Genomic DNA, 26,408 nt, shown 5'->3' with positions numbered 1-26,408 from the left:
TGTTGGACCAGTCCTCCATTAATTTATCTAATTCTTTTTGAACCCAGTTATACTTTTGGCATTTGCAACATTTCCTGGGAACGAGTTCCACAGGGTGACTGTGCATCATGTGAAGCACTTCCTTTTGTTTGTGTTAAACCTGCCGCCCATTAACTTCATCATGTGACCCTTAGTTCTTGTGTTTTGAGAAGGAGTAAATAACGCTTCCCTATTTACTGTCTCCACACCATTCATGATTTTATGGACCTCCATCATAACCCCCCTTGGTCGTCGCTTTTCCAAGCTGAAAAGACCCCGTCTTTTTTATTTCTCCCCATAAGGAAACTGTTCCCTACCCGTAATCATTTGTGTTACCCTAGTCTGTTCCTTTCCAATCCTAGTAGATCTTTTTTGAGATGTGGTGACCAGAACCCCACACGGGATTCAAGGAGTGGACGAACCGTGGATTTATACTGCAGCCTTTTACTGAGTGATGAATTTAGGGATATTTTATGACTCCACCATGGGTTCAGCTCTGGATGCTCCAGTTTCAGGCTCAACAGAGTGAAATCTCCTCTGGTTCTTTTCTCAAGTTTGGAGGCTGTAGGAACACACGTCGTCCAAGGATAATGACCACAGACACAATCCCAAGTACAAGTCTTATCTGTACAACAAGTTTTATTAAAGCAATAAATGAAGTTATTATGACCCAGGCATGTAGAAATCCTACCAGACCAGTGCAATAATTATAGCTGTAGTCATACTCACATGCTCAAAGATGTTCTTGGGTGCGATGGACCTCTCACCAATTGATCAGCTGTAGAGGGATAGTTCCTGCTGGGGTTTTTCCTGTGGCTATTCCCATTGTTATTCCACCAGGGAACCCTTTATATATTCATAGAATCACAGGACTGGAAGAGACCTCAGGAGGTCATCTAGTCCAGTCCCCTGCACTCAAGGCAGGACTAAGTATTATCTAGACCATCCCTGGCAGGTGTTTGTCCGACCTGCTCTTAAAAATCTCCAATGATGGAGATTCCACAACCTCCCTGGACAATTTATTCCAGTGCTTAGCCACCCTCAGAGTTAGGAAGTTTTTCCTAATTGTTAGAGAGCTTATTCCTTCACTCTCCCACTTCCCTGGTCCTTCTCGCATGAACAGAGAGCAACAATACCCGAAGTCCGAAGGTGCAAACAATTCGATGTTTATTGGGGTGAACTTCCAGCAAGCTTAAATACAAGTTCCTTTTTCCTTATTTTCGAATCCCAACTTACTTCCTGTTTGCCCCTAATTTATATAGTAATATTCTTAGCTATACCTTAACCAATAATTCTACTGAAATTTAACTAACCAATCCTAACATATTGTAACATGATTAGCTAACCAATTATATCCCACCACCTTAATTAGTTTACACCCAGCAAAATTAATTATACAGCAGACAGAAACAATCACAGAACCAGACAGAGACCATGCCAATAAACAATAGCAAAGTGGGAACTATAATGACCAAACAATACAGAAGTGAGGATTTCACAACTACATCTATAAAGACATAAGGGTTTCCCAGCTGTGTCTATTGATAAGTGAGTTCTTACCAGACAGAAAACTATCAACCTCAATTTCCTTTTACATTTTCTAGGCACTTCCCTTTTTCTGGAGGTGATAGGCATTATCAGGACAGGATTGTATTCCTAACAGCCCAATAGCACCTTCTTTCAATGTGACTAGTTTGGAATGTGAGGAGGTGACTGGTCGCTTTGCAGCTTATGGCTGCCTCTTTCGCTTAGGCCTTAGCCTAAGAACAGGGCCTCAGACTGTCACAATAAGAGAAGGACCTTACACCAGCAGACAGTGATTTTGATTCTTTCTTTTATACCTCTAACTAGCCAAGTGATAAGAATACACCTAAATTCTTAAAGTACAGGCCTTTACAGACAGGCCTGAATATCTATATCCTAACACTAATGTCCAACCTAAACCTCCCATGTAATTCTAACTATGCTTAACACCTTATGCACTTGCATGAAGGTGTCAGCCCTCTTTCCCTTATCTGTACTTCCACACCCCATGAATGTTGGGGTACCCCATTTTTCATAAGTTGTTCAGAGTTCCTCTTATTAGCCTATACGTATGACATGTACCCTTCGGTCTGGACAGATATTTAAAGATGTTATTATCAGGTGTCTCATGGTCTCAGACAATACATTTGCAGTTTATTTCAATCCACTTTTCCTATTGGTACATCTTATGCAGTGACCTTGTGACCTTATGGGCATAGGGTTATTCCTAGATTGCTCACTTATGTAAACTGTAGCTCACGAAAGCTTATGCTCAAATAAATTTGTTAGTCTCTAAGGTGCCACAAGTCCTCCTTTTCTTTTTGTGGATACAGACTAACACGGCTGCTACTCTGAAACCTGTCACTTATGTTAAGTATGCATAAGCCTATGGCCTAGTGTGGCTAAACTAAAATTTTACAGGTCTCAGTCTGTAGGCCTTACATTTCAGACATGCTTTACTTATATACCTAATACACAGTCATCACCCCTAAATACTCATCAATACTATACTTCTATAATCCTACCATTTAAATCTATGTGGCATACATCGATTATATAAGAAATAGCATATCAATTGACCATAACATCACATAATACAATGACAAATGGATGATAAAATGAACTAATTGACTACTGTCCCCTGCCTTGACAGGGTGAATATTATGACCCCCCGCCCTCCAAAAAAAGGCATACTGTGGTACACAACAAACACTGTAATTAGTAACTTACCATTTATATGTACTTAAACCCTATATGTCAATTAAATCTAAGTGTATACTTGTAACTTCATTATTCTATACTTATTAGGGAATAATTATTTCTTCAGATATCAGCTCATGCGGGGGTAAAAGACCTATCTGGCTTTAAGATTAAACTCCATAAGTTTATGGAGGAGATGGTATGATGGGATAACATGATTTTGGTAATTAACTGATCTTTAAATATTCATGGTAAATAGGCCCAATGGCCTGTGATGGGATGTTAGATGGGGTAGGAACTGAGTTACTGCAGAAAATTCTCTCCTGGGTGTCTGGCTGGTGAATCTTGCCCACATGCTCAGGGTTTAGCTGATCGCCATATTTGGGGTCAGGAAGGAATTTTTCTCCAGGGCAGGTTGGAAGAGGCCCTGGAGGTTTTTCGCCTTCCTCTGTAGCATGGGGCACGGATCACTTGCTGGAGGAGTCTCTGCTCCTTGAAGTCTTTAAACCATGATTTGAGGACTTCAATAGCTCAGACACAGGTTTTTCGCAGGAGTGGGTGGGTGAGATTCTATGGCCTGCGTTGTGCAGGAGGTTGGACTAGATGATCATAATGGTCCCTTCTGACGTTACTATCTATGAAACTACTGTTCTCCTGGATTTTGGAACAGAAGCATATGGAGGTTCTGGAACTTGATGTGGGTTTATGTTAGTGCATATCTTCATAAATACTGTCCTCTCTAACATCAGCTATAGATGCTACAGCTGAGGTGACAGTAGCTAAAAGGGGACTGGAAATCAGTTGGATTGAACAAAAATGGGTTTTGACCTTTTTTTTAACTTATGGTTCTGATCTTTCTTCCCGTATAACATAAGGCAAAAATAGTCCCTGCTTACTGGTTACCCAGCAACCAGACATACAGTTCCCTTAAGGCAACCCACCCTTGGGCTCCCACCCAGACAGCCAAGTCAAATATGATGAGGATTGCTGAAAATCTTGTTCATCCTATAAAAAGTTCTACCAATCCCAAAGGTTTGGCCACATTGTCCACCAGGTCACTGAATATTTCAGATCTTACCCAAATACACGCTTACAGCCAACTCTTATTAACTAAACTAGCATGTATTTAAAAAGAAAAAAGAGAGAGAGTATTGGTTAAAGGATCGTTATATATACAGGTATTTGAATAAAATTCTTAGGTCATTTTCATAGCAGCAATGGTGAGCCTCAGAGTTGCAAAGAGTTCTTTCAGAATAGGTTCCATAGGTTATAGTCCAGTGTCCAGTATCAGGGTGATCCAGACTGGAGCTGGAGACCTCAGTCTTGTGACTTCTTCCCTGAAGAAACTTAAGCAGATCTGAGATAATAGGATCGGGGCCCAGGAGTTCCTTTTGTAGTTCTCTGGCAGCCTCCGGACAGCAGGCATTCCTTGGGGGAATAATAGGTGACAATTGTGGCTTTGAAGTAAGACCTTCTAGTTCCTAAGCACCACACATAATTAGCTGCATGGATTAGCATAAGACAATTGCCCATCTCCTGCCATTTACAGGTAGCTTACAACATACTTCAAAGAGGAATAAAGACAATGATATTACTATATTTACACTTCATCTAAATGTTAACACCTCCTTTTGATCTCTGAATTAATAGAAAGAAAAGGAGTACTTGTGGCACCTTAGAGACTAACCACTTTATTTGAGCATGAGCTTTCGTGAGCTACAGCTCACTTCATCGGATGCATAAAGTGGAAAATACAGTGAGGAGGTTTTTATTCACACAGACCATGAAAAAATGGGTGTTTATCACTTCAAAAGGTTTTCTCTCCCCTCACCCCACTCTCCTGGTGGCAATAGCTTATCTAAAGTGATCACTCTCCTTACAATGTGTATGATAATCAAGGTGGGCCATTTCCAGCACAAATCCAGGGTTTAACAAGAAACTCTGAGGAATTAACAGACTATAGTAACAGACAGGAACTGTTTAGTTACATTGTTAACCTCTAACAAGATATAGGTAAACACAGACTACTGCAATCACCATCTTCTTCCAGTTCTTTAACAATACAAGTCTACATTTCAAAGCTCATGTCTATCTAACATGGCTTTGCTAGCTATTTATAAGGAATAGCCCTAACTGCGATTTACATATTTCCCTAACATGTCTTTAAAGGTTGAATTTGGGTCATGTAGCCTATAAGTTGCTTCACCCTTTCTGGCTCAATGTCACATCATAACATTACTAATTTCAATTACATGTGCATCTTTCCTTTCTAACAACTGTTTTAGCTGTAAATTTCACAGTGGATATATGCACTTGTCTTAATTATAACTTGATAATCTGGGTTGCTAAGAATGACTGCTTCATTTTCAAAATCGGGTACCGGAGGTATTGTTGCATGTCCGACAACTGTAGGTACTTGTGGCTTAAAACAGAAATTTGGACTTGCGACCAGACTTCTAAGATGATCATAATAGAAGTTTTGCAGTTAGTTATTACCCATTATTGTCCTACTTCATTATAGGTCACCTGCTCCATAGGAGATTTTAATTTAGTTAGTTGCACTGGACGTGATACAAGTGTTGCACTGACTTTCAGTAGGTTCTGTTGTTACCTTTCCAGCGGGCCATATAGGAGGGTCGTTACCTCAAACACAGCTCACCTACAGATCCATTGATGCTGTTTTTAAAAGGACTCTCTGTGTTTGGGCATGGTAATGGTACATCACCAGCAGATGCACTTGTTCCTCTAGATGCTGTCTTCTAGGTGACCAATAGGGTGGACAGTGGCTAATTGATCCAATACATCCTTATTTGGATCGAACATGGGCAATGATCACATGAACGAGACATATAAGGACCTTGAAATGTCACATGTTACTTAAATAATATGTGTCATGATTCAGATGTGGTAACACAGATACCAAGTTTCTAATTGCACAAAATGATATTTGTTTACATTTAATTTGGCATTTGACTTTCTCTCCTCCATGCTTTTGAATACAGTGTGGACAATACCAATTCAAGATCTGTTTATCCCTAATTAATTCTGGCACTTTTCTCAGTTCCAAGAATTGAAAGGTATTATCAATAGTGTCTATTACATATTCACCATATTCTGCACAAAAAATTTCCTTTCCCATGTGATTTTTTCCCCCTGATCATTATTATATTTTACCAGTTGAATAATCTGAATCTGTGTATAATTGAATATTTTGGTTATTTCATGCATATTATACACCATAAGTCATTCTTCAGTTGCCAAACCATAAATTCTCGGTAACATGGGGTTAATTACTTTCTTAGCTTCTTTCTGATGTAATGCCATGTAATTAATATGTCTTTTAATTTTTTCAGTATCCACCTGTGATGCTGGCAGACCAGGTGCTAGGTCATGCGGAAGCCCGAGACTAATTTACTTGTGCACTAGTATAGAGCAAAGTGATTTTTAAATGTATAAGAGCGTATTTGGTGTTTAAGCTTCATGAAAACTAATGGGACGTTACTTGCATTATTTTCACTTATCTATATCGCATTACAATGTAGTAGCAAACATTTACATAGTGTATACCCCCGTAACTAAATAACCCGGCAAACAAAAAAGAAGCCTTGTGGAATGCAAATAAAGAACTTTAACAGAAAAGTGCTAATTTCAAAGCAAGTGGCCATTGTGTGCGATGACTGGAAGTCAAAGACTCAAAATGCACCTCTCACTCTCCATCATCAAAGGAAAAGTCCAAGTGTCAGCCTGTTTTCTGTGAGAAGAAGCTATAAGTATGGATTCAAGGACAGATCCTGGATCTCTGGACTATTTGGACTCTTCCAGGGAAGTGTACCAGATGCAAAGCAGAGATCCCCAGAGACAATCTGGGTACCCTGGAAAGACTTCTTGGAAACTGTCAGCTTATTACATCACTGCCACCATTTGGACTTACAAACTGTGACTTACCTGTGCCTATATTTTGCCTGCTTTAACCTCTCAATAACGCTCATTTCCTTTTCTGAGCTTGTCAACCTTTAGTTAGTTTATTATAGAATTGGCTACCAGTGTTGTCTTTGGTGTAAGGTCCAGAGTACCAATTTATCCGGGGTAAGAGACTGGTCCCTTGGGACTGGGAGCAACCTGATGTGGTGTGACTTCTGCTTTAAGTGACCTTTTATCACAAAGTCCAGTTTGCCCGGGTGGCAAGATACACTGCAGCATCTAAGGGGTTGTCTGTGACTCCCTGGTAAGACTGCTACAGTGATCCAGGAGTTTACGTTCGTCACTGGCTTGGTGAAATCTAATTATAGACCATACCACCAGCTTGGGATGTCTTCCCTGTTTTCTGACAGTCTGCCCCAAGGTAGGCACTCACGGCCGTGAGCCACTCCAGAGAGCGTGGCATTGGCATTCCTATTCCAAATAATCTTGTAATACTGTTTAAAATTCCAAAAAAGGATTAATTTCTCATTTCCTTCTGGGAACATAAAGGTTGTCCTGTATATTGATACTTAAATTGTCAATGACTTGTACTCGCGGTGAATAAACAGTAACCTTATCCTCAAGAAGCACTGGAAAGGTAGATGTGACATTTGTCTTCTTACAATAGCTAACTTCACTTCTTTGCCAATTAGATCAATTTAGCACAGCAGGTATGGGTGTAGCGGTCAGACCACTGGCAAGGGCTATCATAGAACTCCACATTCCACCGGGTCCTGTGAGCCATAGTCCTTCCCCACTGCTTTTGCCTCTACCGCTACTATCAATTATTTGTTAATAACTTTTACACTTCCCAGAGATTTAAGTTGGATACGGGCTTTACACTCTCCTTCATTTTCATAATCTTGGTTACACATATCAGTGCTTCACTTTCTACTGAGCTTTGACATTTGATTTTGTTGTCCCAGAATCCATATGGAATTCCTTCAGTTATTGGTGCAGATTTATCTCCAGTTATAACATATGTTTTACATCCTCCTCCTGCCCCCTACCCCCGGATTCCTCGATTAAGGGAGAGATTTTTTTCCAATCTACAAAAGGCATTTCCTCATTTTCTTCAACAGTAGAACCTCAGAGTTACAAACCCCGCGGGAATGGAGGTTGGTCGTAACTCTGAAATGTTCGTCACTCTGAACAAAACGTTGTGGTGGTTCTTTCAAAAGTTTACAACTGAACATTGACTTAATACAGCTTTGAAATTTTACTATGCAGAAGAGAAATGCTGCTTTTAACCATCTTAATGTAAATGAAACAAGCACAGGAACAGTTGCCTTACCTTGTCCATTTTTTTAAAACTTTCAATTTATATTTTAGATGTTTACATTTAACACCGTACTTGCTTTTTTGTGGGGTATTTTTGTTTTGTTTCTTGTCTCTGTTGCTGTCTGAATGCATAGTCCTGGTTCCAAATGAGGCGTGTGGTTCACCTGTCAGTTTGTAACTCTGAGGTTCTACTGTATTACAGAATACTAGCCGTGGAAGGGACCTCAGGAGGTCATCTAGTCCAACCCCCAAAGCAGGACCAATCCCCAATTTTTGCCCCAGATCCCTAAATGGCCCCCTCAAGGATTGAACTCACAACCCTGGATTTAGCAGGCCAATGCTCAAACCACTGAGCTATCCCTCCCAACTGAGAGTGCCAACTCAGAAAAATTGCTTAAAGCAGGGCAGTTATCACCCAAGGCTGGGGTTTCTATGCACACCAAGGCAAACCAAACCAGCCAGCCAGAGAGGACTTTGGTTTTACCCCACTGGCTAACCACAAGTCACACAAGCAATTCCCTTAGACACTCCAGTTTCCCAGTATCACTCATTATGGGGACAATGGTTATGAAAACCAATACCCCAGTAAAAAAAAAGGGTTCTCTCAATCCCAAAGGACCAAGCAGCAGACCCAGGTCAATATACAAGTCAGATCTTACCCACAAATCACGCTGTTGCCAATCCTTTAGAATCTAAAGGTTTATTCATGTAAGCTGTGTCAGGATGAGCTCCACCCTGACATCTGGTGGTGAGGTGTGGCAAGTTGTGGAAAAGAACTTCAGGGGCCGATCTCATTTGCATAGGCACACCCACCCCGCCTAGAATGAGGCCATAGCTGCCCAAATGGTCACTTTGGCTGCTGTGGGATCCCCAGTGTCTCTGTTATTGGGGCAGGAAGAATAAATTGTTATTACCCTGGTTATGGGAACTGTGCTTGGAACTGTACTTGGCCTTTTGTTATGATGGAGGGACTCACCATCAACTAAGTAGCACTCGCTAGGCAAGGGTCATGGGTTCCAAAACTCTGTAGTGAGAGAGAGGCTGGGGACAAGTATTAATACTTGGTGGCATGGGCCCCTTGGTGAGGGCCTTACATGCTGATTGCACGTCCTCCTCTCTCCACTGTGGAATATCAGAGCTAATTTTGATTTTATTAGAAGTCTAGTTATAGGCTGCTGAGCTCACTTTGGGCTGACAGTGCACTAGCACTGGGGCTCCCCTACGACAAGCTGAATTCACTAAAGAGCTGAACTGCCTAAGAGCTGAAATCACTGACTGTTGTGTTAAGTAGTGGGGGAGCCTGAAGATCTATTGTGGAGCAGTTTGAGGGATGGCTAGAGTGCCTTGTGGACAGGTTGGTGGAGCAGTCCATAGGACGGCGGGAGCTGCTGTGGAGCTGAGCGAAGCAGTTCATGGGGCGGCGAGCGGAGCGAAGGCCTATGGAGCTGTGGGGCGGTCAGCTTCAGATCACGTAAGGTGCCTCTTACCCCCACCCCCATCTCCACCCAGGTTGGGAGGTAAAGCTCCGCAGATAAACTTTTGAACTCTGGGGCTGCCCTAACCAGGGACAGAGACTTTTGGGTCATTGGACTTTTGGGACTTTGGGTGATTTGGGATTGCTGGACTCAAGAACCAAAGGGAAAGGGCATGCCCCAATTTGCCTGGGGTGGTTTTTTTTTGCTCATGGGTTGTGTTAGGAATCCTGTTGGTGGTGTTTCCCCAACATAATGCCACATTGTTTCTCTCTGTTATTAAAAGGCTTTTTGCTACACTCAGACTATGTGCTTGCGAGAGGGGACGTACTGCCTCTTGGAGGCGCCCAGCGGGGGTGGTATATATTTGTCCCAGGTCACTGGGTGGGGGCTCGAGCCAGTTTGCATTGTGTTATTGGAATGGATCCCCTAGATATTGAACCCGGCCCTTGTTGCTGCCAACTCTGACGGGCAGAAGGGTTACATTCATAAAAGGAAAAAGATATCGATGAGAGCTAGAATTGGTTAAATGGGATCAATTACATACAGTCATGGCATTTTTTTAATGTGAAAAACTGGGTCAAGGATTTCCCTTGATCAACATCTGGGCACACAGGAGGGCTCCCAGAATACAACAGGGAACGTGGTAATGGAGATAAGATCTGTACTGGGGTCACTATTATATCCTTGCCCTGCAACAACAAGGTCCAGTGTGCCAATCGAGCATTAGACACCTGTCCATCCTTGACTCTATTACAGCGCAAGAACTAGAGGGGTGTATGGCTTACAGAGGCTGTTTTTGCTGACATGGCTTTGCTGCAAAAGCCTGCCATTTCAAATTGTCCTTACTAAAAAATACCAGTGCTAGTCTAAAACATGGGGTGGGGGGACTTTTTTATCACTATAAATTACTTTTATAAACAGGCTTTCTGTGGTTTTAACCCTAGGTTGTTTCTGCATGCTCAGTTTTTATTGAAACACATATGCAAAAGGGCTAAATGAAAAATTGCTTCTTCAGATAGACTTGTTTTTCAAAGTGGTCTCCTTCTTTTCTAATCCACTAATCTAAAAATTGTTCTCACTAAAAACATCGGGAAACACTCTTAAAGTGTTTATCCCTTCACAAGCCTTTCACTTCTATTTGTCAAAAGCTTTAACAAATTACTTTTATAAACTAAGTGGTTGTGGTTTTAACCCTGAGATCATTTCTTTTTTTATTTTACATTGTTAATAAGATTAGTTACAAAGCAATGTCTTCTTCACATAATGAAAGGAAATGTTTATTTCGACAAGTATTTGGTATAATTTTGTTTTAAAAGCAGGCCTAGGGCTTTCTTGTTATGTTCGGGCCTTCTGATCTCTGATCCATTGACTCACAGATGCTGTTTTTGTTGAAAAAGCACACTGCATCAAATTGTTCTTACGAAAAATGACCCCTGTTAGTCTAAAACATAGGGGAAATCTTTTTTATCACTATACATTACTTTTATAAACAGGTTCTCTATGTTTTTAACCCTGGGATGTTTCTGCATGCTCACTTTTTATTGAAACATGCGCAAAATGAAGGAATGTGTCTTCATATAGGTTTGTCTTTTAAACTGTTTATAAAGCAGAGCTTTATCCCTTTACATGTAACTTTTACTTGCATTTGTTAAAAAGTTTGGGGAAGAAGCAGCCTTCTTATCCCTGATCCACTGACTCAGAGACACTGTTTTTGCTAGCCGGGGCTTTGCCGCAGCTTCAGATTGTTCTTACTAAACAATGACCCATGTTAGTCTAAAACATAGGGGGAAACCACTGAAAAATTGTTTGTTACAAAGGGTTTATGGTTTTAATTTTTATTAAAGCCCCTGTGTAAAAGGGCTATGCGGCGGGAAAATGCTCGGGGTCTGTTTTTTTAGATAAGAATAAGGCAGTTAAAGGGGAGGGGGGCGAGTGGGAGAGGGGAAGGGAGATGGCTCTTGTTTAAAACCCTTGGGACTGTAGGATTGGTTCAGGAAAATGAATTCTATGACATTGTTGTAGAACAACATCTGATTGCACCTATCTAAAGGCGGGGATAACAAGTCTGAGCTGCTCTGAACCTGGGAAGTTGCCTCTTTCAGCAGACTCACCTGGAAGGGTAAGATCTCTCTCACTCTCTGCCTCAACCATGTGCTGTCTATCTTTGCCCTTTGCAAAGGGGCTTTCTTTTCCCTTTTCATGCCCTGTTCTCTCTCTTTTATTTAACTCTTTTTAAATGCTCTTTTCTTAATCTATCCTTGTATTTAATAGTTTAAATGCTTTTCTATTAACCTCCCTTTATACTTTTTACCATGTGCTTACTAAACAGTCTCTGCTTTAGTAAATTCCATTTTTTGCCATGTGTGTTCTTTTTTTAACCTATTTTTCAATATTATTTAATGTTTTTAAATGTTCTTTTCTTAACCTACCCTTATATTTAACATTTTAAATGTTTCTTTCTTAACCAACCTTTATATTTTTACCATGTGCTTACTAAACAGTTTCATTTATATATTTCTCTTTTATTTAACTCTTTTAAATGCTCTTTTCTTAACCTACCCTTATATTTAATACACCTTTTTACATTTATCTCAAAATTCCCCTTTTATACCCCAAAACTTACAAAAACATGCCAATCAAAAGTATTACATAGCTGATCTAATGGAGCAAAAGCAAAGGTTACAAGATATGCCAAAACAGGAGGCGGTTTTGTGATTTCTCGGTCATTAGTCTGCAAGGTGCACATATTTCCAGACTGCCTGTTTTTCACAGACTTTCACCCCCATGCTCCAAGAAAAAGATCAGGTTCAGGGCACACAGGGTCAGGTTCACCCCTCCTCCCTTAACTAAGCTAAGTTATTACATGATCTACTAAATAACTGTTCCTAGCAGTAAGCAAATTAACTGATAGTCCATCCCAAAAGTTGGCCGTGGCTTAAGCACCTGGTTGTTTGTTAAAATACCCCTCTACACAATGACTCTCTTAGGAGTTCTCTATTGGGAAGGTGTCCCTTCCTTAGTTGCTCCCTAATTTAAATAAATATTCTATAGGGTATTACCCCTGCTGAGAAGTATTTGTGGTGCTTCCTTCCCCTTCACCTGTCAGCAGCCAGATTACAAAGTACACTGAGAGGAGGGGCAGTGATAAAGGGAACACCACAAAGTTTTCCTTGATCCTCCATTGGTAGAGGCTAAGAGTTTGGGGAGCTTATTAGGAGATTTTGGGGAGCTTCTTAGTGATGGCTGACTGTCTGCCTCTCTCTGCTATGCCAGAATAGGGCCTTCTACCCATACACAATTTTTCTATTTGGTACCACTCTATGATATTTTCCCCCTTAAACATTACTCATCAATAAGACATCTTAGTCATTTTCAATATGTGCAGTATCAATGAGAGGATACTTCCTCTTTACATTTTTCCTTGAGCTGAGTTCTTACAATATCACATAGTCAAGCAAAACCCCACAATGATGCAATAGCAAGCACACAAAACACAGAAACAAGCAAAAACCAGCAAGTTCCCTCTGTTAGTTACTGTGAGCATAACACAATTCTACCTGCTTGAAATGATTTTTATCAGTTGACTTTCACAAGTAGGGGTACATAAGCTTTCCCCTTGTTATATAAGGTGGTCTTTTCTCTCCTTTTTCTTCTGTGTTCTCTAGAGTCCCAGATGGAGTGCCATTTTGTGAATTTGGTAATCTTGTATTACACCACTATGGGTTCAGCTTTGCTTGCTATAATTTCAAGCTCAACAGAGTGAACTTGCCTCTGGTGCATTTCTCAAATTTGGAGGCTCTAGGAACACACAAAGTCCAAAGATAACGACCAGAGACACAGCCGCAAGTTCAAAGTCTTATCTGTATGACAAGTTTTATTAAAGCAATAAGTGAAGTTACTATTACCCAGGCATGTAGAAATCCTACCAAACCTATGCAATAATTATAACTGTGTCATACTTCAGAGTAGCAGCCATGTTAGTCTGTATCAGCAAAAAGAACGAGACTAACAAATTTATTTGTGCATTAGCTTTCATGGGCAAAAACCCACTTCATCAGATGCATGCAGTGGAAAATACAGTAGGAAGATATATATACACAGAGAACATGAAAAAATGGGTGTTGCCATACCAACTATAAAGACACTAATCAATTAAGGTGGGCTATTATCAGCAGGAGAAAAAAAAACTTTTGTAGTGATAATCAGGATGGCCCATTTCCAACAGGTGACAAGAAGGTGTGAGTAACAGTAGGGGGAAAATTAGCACTGGGAAATAGTTTTTACTTTGTGTAATGACCCATCCACTCCCAGTCTTTATTTCAGCCTAATTTAATGGTGTCCAGTTTGCAAATTAATTCCAATTCTGCAGTTTCTCATTGGAGGCTGTTTTCAAAGTTTTTTTGTTGGAGAAATACGACTTTTAGGTCTGTAATTGAGTAACCAAAGAGATTGAAGTGTTCTCCAACTGGTTTTTGAGTGTTATAATTCTTGACGTCTGATTTGTGTCCACTTATTCTTTTATGTAGAGACTGTCCAGTTTGACCAATGTACATGGCAGAGGGGCATTGCTGGCACATGATGGCATATATCACATTGGTGGATGTGCAGGTGAACGAGCCTCTGATAGTGTGGCTGATGTGATTAGGCCCTATGATAATGTCCCCTGAATAGATATGTGGATACAGTTGGCAACGGGCTTTGTTGCAAGGATAGGTTCTTGGGTTAGTGTTTTTGTTGTGTGGTGTGTGGTTGCTGGTGAGTATTTGCTTCAGGTTGTGGGGCTATCTGTAAGCAAGGACTGGCCCATCTCCCAAGATCTGTGAGAATGAGGGATCGTCCTTTAGGATAGGTTGTAGATCCTTTATGATGCGTTGGAGAGGTTTTAGTTGGGGGCTGAAGGTGATGGCTAGTGGTGTTCTGTTACTTTCTTTGTTGGGCCTGTCCTGTAGTAGGTGACTTCTGGGTATTCTTCTGGCTCTGTCAATCTGTTTCTTCACTTCAGCAGGTGGGTATTGTAGTTTTAAGAATGCTTGATAGAGATCTTGTAGGTGTTTGTCTCTGTCTGAGGGGTTGGAGCAAATGCAGTTGTACCTTAGAGCTTGGCTGTAGACAATGGATCGTGTGGCATGGTCTGGATGAAAGCTGGAGGCATGTAGGTAGGAATAGCAGTCAGTAGGTTTTTGGTATAGGGTGGTGTTTATGTGACCATCCCTTATTAGCATCGTAGTGTCCAGGAAGTGGATCTCTTGTGTGGACTGGTCCAGGCTGAGGTTGATGGTGGGATGGAAATTGTTGAAATCCTGGTGGAATTCCTCAAGGTCTTCTTTTCCATGGATCCAGATGATGAAGATGTCATCAATGTAGCGCAAGTAGAGTAGGGGAGTGTCATAAATATAAAGGGAAGGGTAACCACTTTTCTGTATACAGTGCTATAAAATCCCTCCTGGCCAGAGGCAAAGTCTTTTCACCTGTAAAGGGTTAAGAAGCTCAAGTAACCTGGCTGGCATCTGGCCCAAATGGCCAATGAGGGGACAAGATACTTTCAAATCTGGAGCGGGGGAAAAGGCTTTTGTCTGTCTGTGTGATACCTTTGCCAGGAACAGATCAAGGACGCAAGCCCTCCAACTCCTGTAAAGTTAGTAAGTAATCTAGCTAGAAAATGCGTTACGTTTTCTTTGTTTTGGCTTGTGAAATTCACTGTGCTGGAGGAAATGTGTCTTTTTGTAACTTAAGGTTTTGCCTAGAGGGATTCTCTATGTTTTGAATCGGACTGCCTGTAATATTATCTTCCATTCTGATCATACAGAGTTGTTCTCTTATCTTTTTTGTTCTTCTAATAAAGTTCTGTTTTTTAAAAATCTCACTGGGTTTTTTGGGCCTTAAAAATCCAAGGCTGGTTTGTGCTCATCTTGTTTAATCTCAAACCTCCCCAGGAAAGGGGGTGTAAGGGCTTGGGAGGATATTTTGGGGAAATAGGAACTCCAAGTGGTCCTTTCCCTGTTCTTTGTCTAAATCACTTGGTGGTGGCAGCATACTGTTCAAGGACAAGAAGAAATTTGTGCGCTGGGGAAGTTTTTAACCTAAGCTGGTAAAAATAAGATTAGGGGGTCTTTCATATGGGTCCCCACATCTGTAACCTAGAGTTCAGAGTGGGGAGGGAACCCTGACAGGGCATTAGGGGATGAGAGCTGAGGAAGCGTTGTTCCAAGTCAGCCATAAAAATGTTGGCATATTGTGGGGCCATGCGGGTACCCACGGCAGTGCCGCTGGTTTGAAGGTCTACATTGTCCCCAAATGTGAAATAGTTATGGGTGAGGACAAAGTCACAAAGTTCAGCCACCAGGTTTGCCGTGACATTATCGGGGATACTGTTCCTGACGGCTTGTAGTCCATCTTTGTGTGGAATGTTGGTGTAGAGGGCTTCTACATCCATAGTGGCCAGGATGGTGTTATCAGGAAGATCACCGATGGATTGTAGTTTCCTCAGGAAGTCAGTGGTGTCTCGAAGATAGCTAGGAGTGCTGGTAGCGTAGGGCCTGAGGAGGGAGTCTACATAGCCAGACAGTCCTGCTGTCAGGGTGCCAATGCCTGAGATGATGGGGTGTCAAGGATTTCCAGGTTTATGGATCTTGGGTAGCAGATAGAATACCCCTGCTCGGGGTTCTAGGGGTGTGTCTGTGAAGATTTGTTCCTGTGCTTTTTCAGGGAGTTTCTTGAGCAGATGGTGTCATTTCTTTTGGTAACCCTCAGTGGGATCAGAGGGTAATGGCCTGTAGAATGCAGAACTCTAACACCACATGGCCTGTCCCTGACCGTAGCACAACCTCACTCCTTACCCCTCCCATGGGGTACAAAAGAGGTGGGATGAAGACCCCAGACTCACGACTCCCCAAAACAGAACATGACCATAAATTGCGAGGGGTGGGACTGAGGGCGTGCATTGCAGGTCTAATTATGCCTGCTAAGGAGTGGGGGACACTGGGACACAAGACTCTGCGGCATCGGAGTTATGGACACGCTTGCTGGAAACTAACCCCAATAAACATTGCATTGCCTGCACCTCAGACTTCTGGTCTTCTGCTTTCTGTCCGCGTGACAAGAACCAGGGAAGGGGGTGAAGGGAAAACCCTCTAACAATACTCACATGCTCAAAGATGTTCTAGGGTCCGATGGACCTCTCACCAATTGATCAACAGTAGAGGGATAGTTCCTGCTGGGGTTTTTCCAGTGGGTATTCCTACTTTTATCCAACCAGGGAACTTTTGATGTATTGTAATTCTAACTACGCCTAACACCTTATGCACATGCATGAAGGTGTGAGCACACTTTCCTTTATCTGTATTTCCACACCCCATGAATGTGGGGGTACCCCATTTTTATACGTTGTTCAGAGTTCCTCTCATTCTTATTTGCCTTTATGCATGACATGTACCTTGCAGTCCGGACAGACATTCAAAGATGTTACCATCAGGTATCTCGTGGTCTTAGACAATACGTTTGTGGTTTATTACAATCTATTTTCCGTAAATGTTATTCAGTGACCTTGTGACCTTGTAAACAGAGGGTTATTCCTAGGTCACCCACTCATGTCAAACATTTTTAAACCTATGGCCTAGTATGGTTAAGTGAAAATCTTACAGCTCTCAGCCTGTAGGCCTTGAGTTTCAGCCATACTTTACTTATATACCTAATACACACTCATCACCCCTAAATACTTAGCAATCCAATACTTCTATAATCCTACAATTTAAATCTATTTAGCATACCTTGATTATCTATGAAATAGTATATAAATTGTCTATAACATCACATAATACAATGACAAATGGATGATAAACTGAACTAATTGGCTATAATATGGTGGCATTGTGATATTTTCTGGTTGATTATCTATCCGGTCCTAATATTCTATTAGCTTTTCTGACTGCCACTGCACAGTCAGTGGATCCTTTCAGAGAACTATGCACAATGACTCCAAGATCCCTTTTATGAATGGTAACCGCTAATTTAGTTTCTATCATTTTAGGTATATAGTTCGGATTATGTTTTTCAATGTGCATTACTTTGCATTTATCAACATTTTATTAACATTTTTATCAATGACCTGGAAGAAAACATCATTGATCAAGTTTGCAGATGACACAAAATTGGCGGAGTGGTAAAGAATGAAGCTGACAGGTCACTCATTCAGAACGATGTGGATCAGGTGGTGAGGTGGTCCCAAGCAAACACTCTGTGTTTTAACACGGCTAAATGAAAATGCCTCCATCTAGGAACAACAAATGTCAGCCTTACTTACAAGCCGCCGGACTCGCTGTTGGGAAAAAGAGACTCTGAAAAAGATAATCAATTGAACATGAACTCCCAGTGTGATGCTAAGGCCAAAACGGCTAATGTGATCCTGGAATACATAGACAGAAGTGGCCGCCAGCTGGCACCCAGCATTATCAAATCACACACCTAGTTATATCTTTACTGCCATGTGTGTAGCGCTGGCCTGGAACTGAGCAGCATCTGCTCAGATTAAAACCCACTGAACCAAATCAGGGCCAACTTTGTGTAGACAAGGCTCAAAATTTTAAAACACTCATGCCATGTGCGTCTACCCTCGGGCCTTTCATTTCAGTGAATTCTCCCTGAGCGGAGATTCTGCAGGAGCTGGAGGTGCTCACCATAGACTCCACGGTCTGCAATGATCGCTACCGGGAAGGATTACAAAAGCCAGAGGGTGACAACCCCATTAAAGATGACATGATGTGTTCCGGGTCCATGGAAGGCTATAAAGGGACTGCCTGGGTGAGATTCTCTGTCTGAGATCAGGGCCCCCACTATTCCTGGCCCTTTCGCCCTGTTCACTTGGTGTTGTGTTTGGGGTGCAGGGGGTGACCCATCAAACAGTGGGCCTGGATGGAGGGGCTGAGCCCTGACTTCACTCCCCAGTGTTTAGACAAGTCAGCCCTTGGAATTGAGGATGCGTCATAGAGTATAAAGTCAGCAGGGTTCGTCCATTCAGTCTGACCTCCTGTATAACCCAGCCCACAACCGCACCCAGTTACCCCTTTCCTGAGCCCAGAGACTTGTGTCTGGGTAAAGCATCTCCCAGAAAGGGAGCCAGTGGGATATGAAGCCATCAATAGATGGAGAATCCAACATGGCCCTTGTGGACGATGGAGGCTGGTCCCTCCTCCAATCCTATTTCTTTCCCTGTCTCTAGGGTGACTCTGGGGGACCCCTGGTGTGTGAAAAGGATGGGACCTGGTACCTTGCTGGGATTGTGAGCTGGTTACTGGTGAGAGAAGTGAATAGGGTACTTACTATTTCTCCCGATTACCCTGCGGTCTACAACCGCCCGAATGCCCACAACGATTGGATCCAGAAGAATGTGCCTGGTGTGACTTTCAGAGTGGTGATCTTCACTCTGAACAGTGCCAGTCCCCCTAACACCATCACTCTGAGCAGTGTCCGTCCGTCTACCACCATCACTTGGAATAGTGCTGGTCCCTCTGCCACAATCCCCAGGCTCCTTCTCCTTGCTGTGCTTTTGCGGCTGACTCTCTGACCCCTCTCCTCGAGTGGGACCCCATCCCTCACCAGGCCTTCCTCGCCCTCCATGCACATTGACCATGACACTTATGTGATCAGTTATAGTTTTCTAAACCTGAATTTTATAATCAAATTTAAGTTAGATTTAATATGATCACTGTTTTGTTTGTTTGGCTCCCCAGGTTATTACCTTGCAATAAATAACTTTCATGGTTAAGCTGGTTGCTTCTCTCTCTCTCTGTCTTCCCCTTGTGGGTGTTTTTTTGTCTTCCTCATTCGCTCTGCAGCGACGCTCCTCATCCCTAAGCTAAAGATCCCTGCAGCGCCCCAAAATCCCGTGGGGTTTGCTCATCAAGTGGGTTATGACCAGAGCCATAGTAACGTGAAGCGGGGCTAGGGACGTGCTGAACCTGGGGCCTATGAGGGTGGCAGATAGAAAGGGCTGCTCGACCCCGCCCGCTCAGGTGTCCTCTATTCCGGTGCGGTGCCCATGGCATAGGAGGGTGACAGCTTGGGAGTGCTGATTAACCCGGTCCTCTCAGCCGCGCTCTGTTAATGTGTGTGTCCGTCTGATTCTGGGGCTGGAGGAGAAATGACTCCTCTGTTTTCAGGTCTGGGTTCCGAGTTTGACCTTTTTCCTGAATGAAAGGCAGCTGTCGTACTCCCCAACTCCCAGCACTTGGTGTGACAGCTATGGCGATGTCCTGCAGTATCCTGGACAAACCTTATGAAATTAACCTTCTTGGCTTCCATTTAAGACCTTTACGGGGGGCATTGTACTTCAAACGCAGCTAGGTTTGTGTCGCTGTGGAATTGTGTGTAACTCCTCGAGGAGGCTGAAGCTAGAAGACTTCACCCGTCAACCTACCTATGTCTCTGCGGGGGGTTAGGCTGACCGAGCTACAGAGCTCAGGGCACAAGTTTTTTCACAGCGCTGAGCAATGGAGCTTGATCAAAATATTAAGTGTAGACCAGGCCTGACTAAAGCAATATCTGGGAAGGCTTTGGAACTTCAAAGGGCTTTGGGGGACAATACGTCTGAAGTGGGTTTCCTGGGAAATACTTGGCATGAAGGAAGGGACTCAGTGAGTGGGGCGGTCTCGTGGGGAAGAGGGATGGAGGAGGGAAGGATGTGGCAGGAGGGGTCTCACGGGGGAGGAGGGGTGAGGAGAGGAGAGCAGTGGGGTCCTCCTGAGAGGGGGGGTGGAGTGGAGGAGAGGAGTGAGGAGGGACTAACCAGGTGGCGGCGGGCAGTGGGGGCCTCGGGGAAGGGGCAGAGCAGGGTGGGGGAGAAGCGGAGTCTATTATACCCACCTCCCATGTGGAGTAGTACTACTGAAATGTATTTACAACTGATTGCATAAGAGCTAGTGGCTTCAGAGAAGTCATAAGCAAAGGGGATCAAATCCTTTCCTCTTGCACAGGGGCACAAGTCCTGATAGAAAGAGAAATGGCGTTGGAGAGGCGGGGGGGGGGGAAATCACACCTCATTCTGCCGACTGCTGCATGGGAGTGACTGCGCTCGACAACGAAACCCTGGATACAAATGTAAAGAATCTCTCTCTGAAACAAAGGCCTATGTTTGAGGTTTGTTTGAATTCTGTCTGAATATTCCAATCATACAGAGCTTAGTTAGAGCAGAAACAGCAATCCGGGACCTCCCTCCACTCCCCCATTCCCTGTGTCTTCCGGGGCTGCAGCAGTCCCCAAGCACTCCACCCCAGCATTCTGCATTGAGCGCCACCCTCCGTGCCCTCTGCTCACATGCCGAAGCACCAGAGGCTCCTGGACCTCGTCTTCCTTTGTCCTCTTCTTCCTCTTCCTCCTTATCTGGCCGAGCCGCTCCGTCGGGGTGCATGAAGAGACCCTCCAGGCCACCTCTCCACCTGCTAACGCAACAATGGACAGAGCAGCTATTGTCCGTGCACTTACACCCCTTGATCCAAACAACTTTCTCACTCTCCTTTGGGACTCGGAGCACGGTGGCAGCCGCAGCCACGGTGAGCACGGCCTGGGGGGCGGGGAGGAGGAGAGTTGGGATGTGGGGGGGTAGAGCATAGAGCTCTTGTACCGAATACCGGCAGGGTTTTCCACAAGCGGTGGTGATCGTAGCGGATATCTCGCTTCTGAGGGTAACTGAGGCCGCACGAAGCAGCTCCTGCATGCATCTAGCTGCAGACCAGGTCCGTATGCTACTAGCCTGTGGGCTGCAATGGTGCCTGCTGAAGTCATTGCTCCGTGGCGTGGCAACACGTCCTACCCGGGGGGAAGAAACAAGGCAGCCTTCCCAAGAAACCTTTGGCAGAGCGTTACAGATTCCTTCCAGGAGAGTTCCCTCGTGATCTCTATGGAGCATTCATGGAACATCCTGGGGCATATGAACAAAGTATTCTGCAGGGCCCCCCCCACCCTGCCCAGCGTTACTGGGGAATGAGATGCAGTCAGCAACCGTACCTCCAGTGGTCATTTCACTAACTCGTTAGCTTGATTAAAGAAGTAGTAAATGAACAGAAGCGTCCCTGAAATATTGAAGCAAACTGAGTACTAATCTGATGTTCCCTCCCTTGGACCAGGCTCGCCAGAGCTGGACGGCTGGGAGTGGCTAGACTGCTCAGAACTCGGAAAGAGGTTCCGGCTTGCCTTGCCCCGAATCTCCCTATTGCCTGTCCCTCCTCCTCCTCCTTCTCTAAGGAGTTCAACGGGAAACTCACAGTGTCTACACAAAGGGGGCATCAGTAGAGCGTGAGTTGAAGCTACAGGGAAGTCTGAGGGCTCAGTACTGGCCCCAGGGGCTGGGCAGTGGGACTGCTGGCTCTCAGCTCTCAGGGGGTGCTAGACTGAGGATCTGGCCCCTGAAGGGCACCTGGGGACCCAGCCAGGGGCTGTTCCTGGACTCTGTTCAACTGCAGGAGGATTAAAGCCCGTGGGGCTTGGTGTATTGAGACCCCCACACCACAGCCAAGTGAGTGTCCAGCAGGGAAGTTCTACCAGGGCGGTGGGTGAGTGACAGTGAACAAAGAGAGAACAAAGTCTGCCACAGTGGCCAACATTGTATCATTGGTCCATGGTGCGGCCCTGCCTGCTGGTCTGTCTGTCTGCAGCTGGTATCTTCTGTCTTATATCTCAGCCAGGGGGATTTGTGTAGCATCCAGCATGACAAGGGCCCTGATCTACGACACGGGGAGGCGGGTTCTGTGCAGTGCCTGGCACGACGGGGACCCCAATCTCGGGCGAGGGGTCCGTGCAGGCCTGACACAAGAGTTGTTCTCTGCGCTCTGCCACCGCACGGCTAAATCCAGAGACAAGGTGGGTGAGGTCCTATCTTTTACTGGACCAACCTCTGTTGGTGAGAGAGATGCGCTTTTGCAGAGCTCTGCTGCAGGTCTGGGACAGGAACTCCCAACATCACAGCAATAGGTAACTGTCATACATATACAGCTAAGGATAGTTTCAGGAGGGTGTGGCCTGAGAACTGTGGGTGAAGGTACCGACACCCATTCCCCCAGACACATTGTGTCAGACCCCAGCAATGACACCCCCAACATCCTAATATCTTTCCCTTCTCGTTCTTCACGCCCTGGGTGCCCAGGGTGCTCAGAATCAAACAGGTAAGACACACAGCGAAAAGCCAGCCTCACCTACCCTGGGTATGTGGAATGAGAATGAGGCTGGGAGCCAGGAATTCTGGGTCCTATCCCAGCTGTGGGATGGAAATGGGGTCTAGTGGGTTAGAGCAGGAGGGATCAGGTGGTGTCATTGGGGTTAGGGACAGGGGTTAAAGTTATCATAGGGTTAAGGTTATAATGAGGGCAGGATGTTATAGCATGAGAGTTATAAGGGGGGTGAGGGTCTGAGTTGAAATGTGGGCTTTCTTTCTTTCTTTCTTTCTTTCTTTCTTTCTCTCTCACATGAACTTTGGGAGATATAAGCCAGGAGAGAAGCCACCTTTGGCATCCATCACTACACTCACAGAGAAGGGAACAGAGCCCTTGCACGCTGAGAAAGATGGGTCCTTCAACCAAGGGTGGGGGCGTTGAAGGCTCTGGAAGTGAATATAGGTGAGAAACTTGCTTAGGCAAAGATCTTTCCCCTAGGCGGACAAGGGAACCAGCCCCTTGTGCTTCTGTGGTCGATCCTGCACAGACCCCCCCTGACTGAGATCAGGGCCCCCGTCACGCCAGGTGCTGCAGAGACTGACCACGAGCCCGGGCAGGGATGTGTCAGCCAGGGGTGGAGGTGGGGTGGGGGGTGAGGCTGTGGACTTTTGCAGGATGGGGCACAAGTGAAGGAGCGACTGAAGGGCAAACGATAAAGCCACTGTGCTCGGGGGCGGGGGATGTTTCTATAGCTCCCCCCCCATGTACTCCTCTTCCCCCCCACCACTTCCCCATCTGCCACCAAACTGCTGCAGGGGCAGGAAATCTCTCTGGTGCCCCCCGCGGTTGCCAGCGGTCTCCCACGCTGCTCTCCCTCCCATTGGCCTCCAGCAGCTGGGACGGTCTGCGATGCCTCCGTTTCCACTCTGGGGAAATGGGCGGCGGGGGCAGGTACCTGGAAGTAGAGGGGAGCAAGGGGCTGCCCTCACTGAGGTGCGGAAGAACGGGCCAGACGGGGGGATTCTGACCCCAGAGCCCTGGCCACCTGTGGGCACCAAGCACAGGAGCTCGGGCGAGGTGATCACAACGGTCCCGGCTGGCTTGAGAATTGACATGTCTGTGTCTGGACTTCCGGATATGCCCCCGGACGGCATCCCAGAAAGGCGATTACAGCAAAGAGCAGGCCTGGCTCCTCGCCCTGATTTCTCCGCTGAAGAGAAACAGCTGGGATGTCAGATAAATCATGGGGAACCATCCTGCTGCCAATTCGGCTGCAAACCTCTGGGCCTCATAGCAGAGGGGAGGGGAGACAAGGGCCCGGGCTCAGAAGTGCAGGGGGCTTCTCATCAGAGAGCCGCAGGGTTAGGAGGGACCGCAAGGGTCATCTAATCCAACCCCCTGCCGAGATACAGGATTTGTTGTGTCTGAAGCATCCCTGACAGGTGGCTCCAGCCTCCTTTTAAAACCCTCCAGTGAAGGAGCTTCCATGACCCTCCCTAGGCAGGTCTGTGCCATGGTCCTGCGGTTCTTACCCACCGACTCACGCGACCCAAGTCAAGCCCCATCTTCAAACCCAGGGGCTGTCTGCTCTGCTCCCCAGAGGCTAAGCTGGGCTGTCCCAACCCAGGGCTCATGTGGGGCCGGCTCATGGGGGGCGCTGTGCTCCCAGCTGACCTCACTGCTGGTGCTGGCCATATTGCTAGCTAAAAGAGGATCGAGAGAGAATCGCAGACCCCCAAAGGAAGGGGAGGTGTCGACTGGAGGGGGCGATCCTGCCCCCCAGGGGAATAGACTGGGGGGAACAGCCCCCATCTGTTACCTGACCCACAGCTCGCTCTGCCAGTGTCCAAGATTTAATCCTGGGGAAACGAAAGTAAAACTTCAGCTGGTTTCTATTTCCTCCTGCCCAGCAGCCGGGCTCTGACCCCGAAGGAGATTGGCTCCCAGTCATGGGAGGGGTGTAGCCAGAGGCTATTAATAGCCACTGGTAGGCGGGGCTGGGAGCCAGGACTCCTGGGTTCTCTCATGCACTCTGGGAGAGGAGGGAAGTCTGGTGGGCTGGGAGCCAGGACTCCTGGGTTCTATTCCTAGCTTTAGGAGGGGAGTGGGGTCTAGTGGGTTAGAGTAAGGGGGCAGGGAGCCAGGACTCCTGGGTTCTGTCTCCAGCTTTGGGAGGGGAGTGGGGGTGTGTCCCCGAGCTCCCTGGTGCTTTTTCTTTCATAAAATGGAGGTAAAATTGATCATCAAAACATTTTGCAATTTGTGGGGCAAGGAGCTCTCTGCTGCCCTCTAATGATAGAGGTGAAGAGCCAGCGGGTGATGAGTCCAGGGATCAACTGGTTGTACCAGATACCCTGAAAAGGGTCATGCCATGATCTTAAAGTTACTGGACACTTCGGGGTTGCAAAAACCTTAGCCAAGCGAAAGGCGAATTTCTGCTGGGTGGATGTAGAAAACGGAGGCAGGAAATGTGAGGTGGCTTGAGACAAGCAGAGCCCCAACGTGGAGATAATCTTGTGGGGGCACCGACAGGGCACGATGCTGCTGACGTGGTTTGGACTTTGCCCGAGACAGAATCTAGCGGGGAACATTGGCTAGTCGCTATGGACACCTTCACAAACCAGCCCCTAAGAAATCCAGAGGCTGGGACGGTAGCCAAGGTCCCAGGGAATGAATCCTCACCAGGTCCGGGCTCCCAGGTAAGTTATGCACAGCTCGTGGGTGAAGCTTTGAGTCCAAAGTGTTTCAACAGGTTGGTGAGATTCTAGGGGTCCATTTTCCGGGTCGATCTAACTCTCAGGGTCGTTCAGCTCCAGATCAGGCTTCCCAGGGAGGTTGTGGGATCCCCGTCACTGGAGGCTTTTAAGAGCAAGTTAGACGAACCCCTGTCAGGGCTCATCTAAATTTACTTGGCCCTCCTGCACAAGAAGCTGGACTAGGTGACCTCTCGAGGTCCCTTGCAGCCCCACAGCTCTATGGTTCTCTGTAAGGTCATGTGGGGAAACTGTTAGAAGCGGGGCCTGCTCAGGTCCCACAATGCTAGGGGAAAGAAGAGTGAGAGCCCAAAGCTGGATAAACCTGGGAGGGACCCTCCACAGCACTGACCTGAGTAAACGAAGTGGTGCGCAGGATAGAGCTGGGTCCCAGGACTAACCCCAAAGCTACCCTAAGGACCATCTGAGGGCACATCGGGGGGGCAGGATTTCAGCTTGGCATCCCCCCAAATCTGAAAATGTAGCAGTGGAAGCTGAGGCTGGAAGGGTTGTGACATTGAGTCCCCCATTGGAACAGATAGGGCAGGGATTGTCAGAGGCTGCAGCTCTCGCAGACACAATAGGCGTTCCTCAGGGGCGCATTGAACCCAGCCGGGAACCCGGGAGCAGAATTTGATGCAAAACCATTTTATTTTTGACCACACGTGATGGGGTGCAGCGTCCATATATGCAGCCACACACAGGGGGCACTGTGGAGCTGTAGGAGGGGCTACCTATAAACCCTACCCCACTTAGACTGCCCATCTTCTAGTGATCCAATCCCAAACATCCTTGATCTGCATGTCCAAACACTGCCCCCTAGAGGTGCCTTGGAGCAGTGCCCCTCTTCTCCAAGTGATTAGTTCAGGCTCTCTGCAGACTCTGGCAGCGTCGCTGCACCAGTTACACTTGTGCCAGTTCACACCTCTCTGTGAAATCAGCCCAGGCTCTCTGGAGATGTAGCAAGTGTTGCCCTGTGGGTCACATACCGGGCATTTCACACCTCTCCAAGCAATCAGCTCAGGCTCTCTGCAGACTCAGCCAGTGTTGCTCTCAGT

General features: G+C 45.7%; 2 long non-coding RNA genes across 3 annotated transcripts; one reads left to right on the top strand and one right to left on the bottom strand.

Moving 5' to 3' along the window:
- Positions 1–1,160: 1,160 nt before the first annotated feature.
- Positions 1,161–24,540, bottom strand: LOC140912308 (uncharacterized). Its single transcript, XR_012159268.2, has 3 exons — positions 24,417–24,540; positions 20,766–20,890; positions 1,161–4,170 (listed from the first exon to the last, which is right to left on the bottom strand). It is a non-coding gene; the product is annotated as an uncharacterized LOC140912308 (long non-coding RNA).
- Positions 11,385–19,178, top strand: LOC140912310 (uncharacterized). 2 transcript variants are annotated; one of them, XR_013635888.1, is made up of 3 exons: positions 11,385–11,577; positions 18,085–18,254; positions 18,673–19,178. It is a non-coding gene; the product is annotated as an uncharacterized LOC140912310 (long non-coding RNA). The 2 variants fall into 2 exon arrangements; XR_012159269.2 differs by having other exon boundaries at positions 17,485–18,254.
- Positions 24,541–26,408: the final 1,868 nt, after the last annotated feature.

The sequence above is a fragment of the Lepidochelys kempii genome, chromosome 6 (genome assembly GCF_965140285.1).
Source record: "Lepidochelys kempii isolate rLepKem1 chromosome 6, rLepKem1.hap1, whole genome shotgun sequence".
Lineage (NCBI taxonomy): Eukaryota > Metazoa > Chordata > Testudines > Cheloniidae > Lepidochelys > Lepidochelys kempii.
The sequence above is the reverse complement of the archived record's forward strand: the minus strand, read 5'-3'. Positions and strand labels throughout refer to the sequence as shown.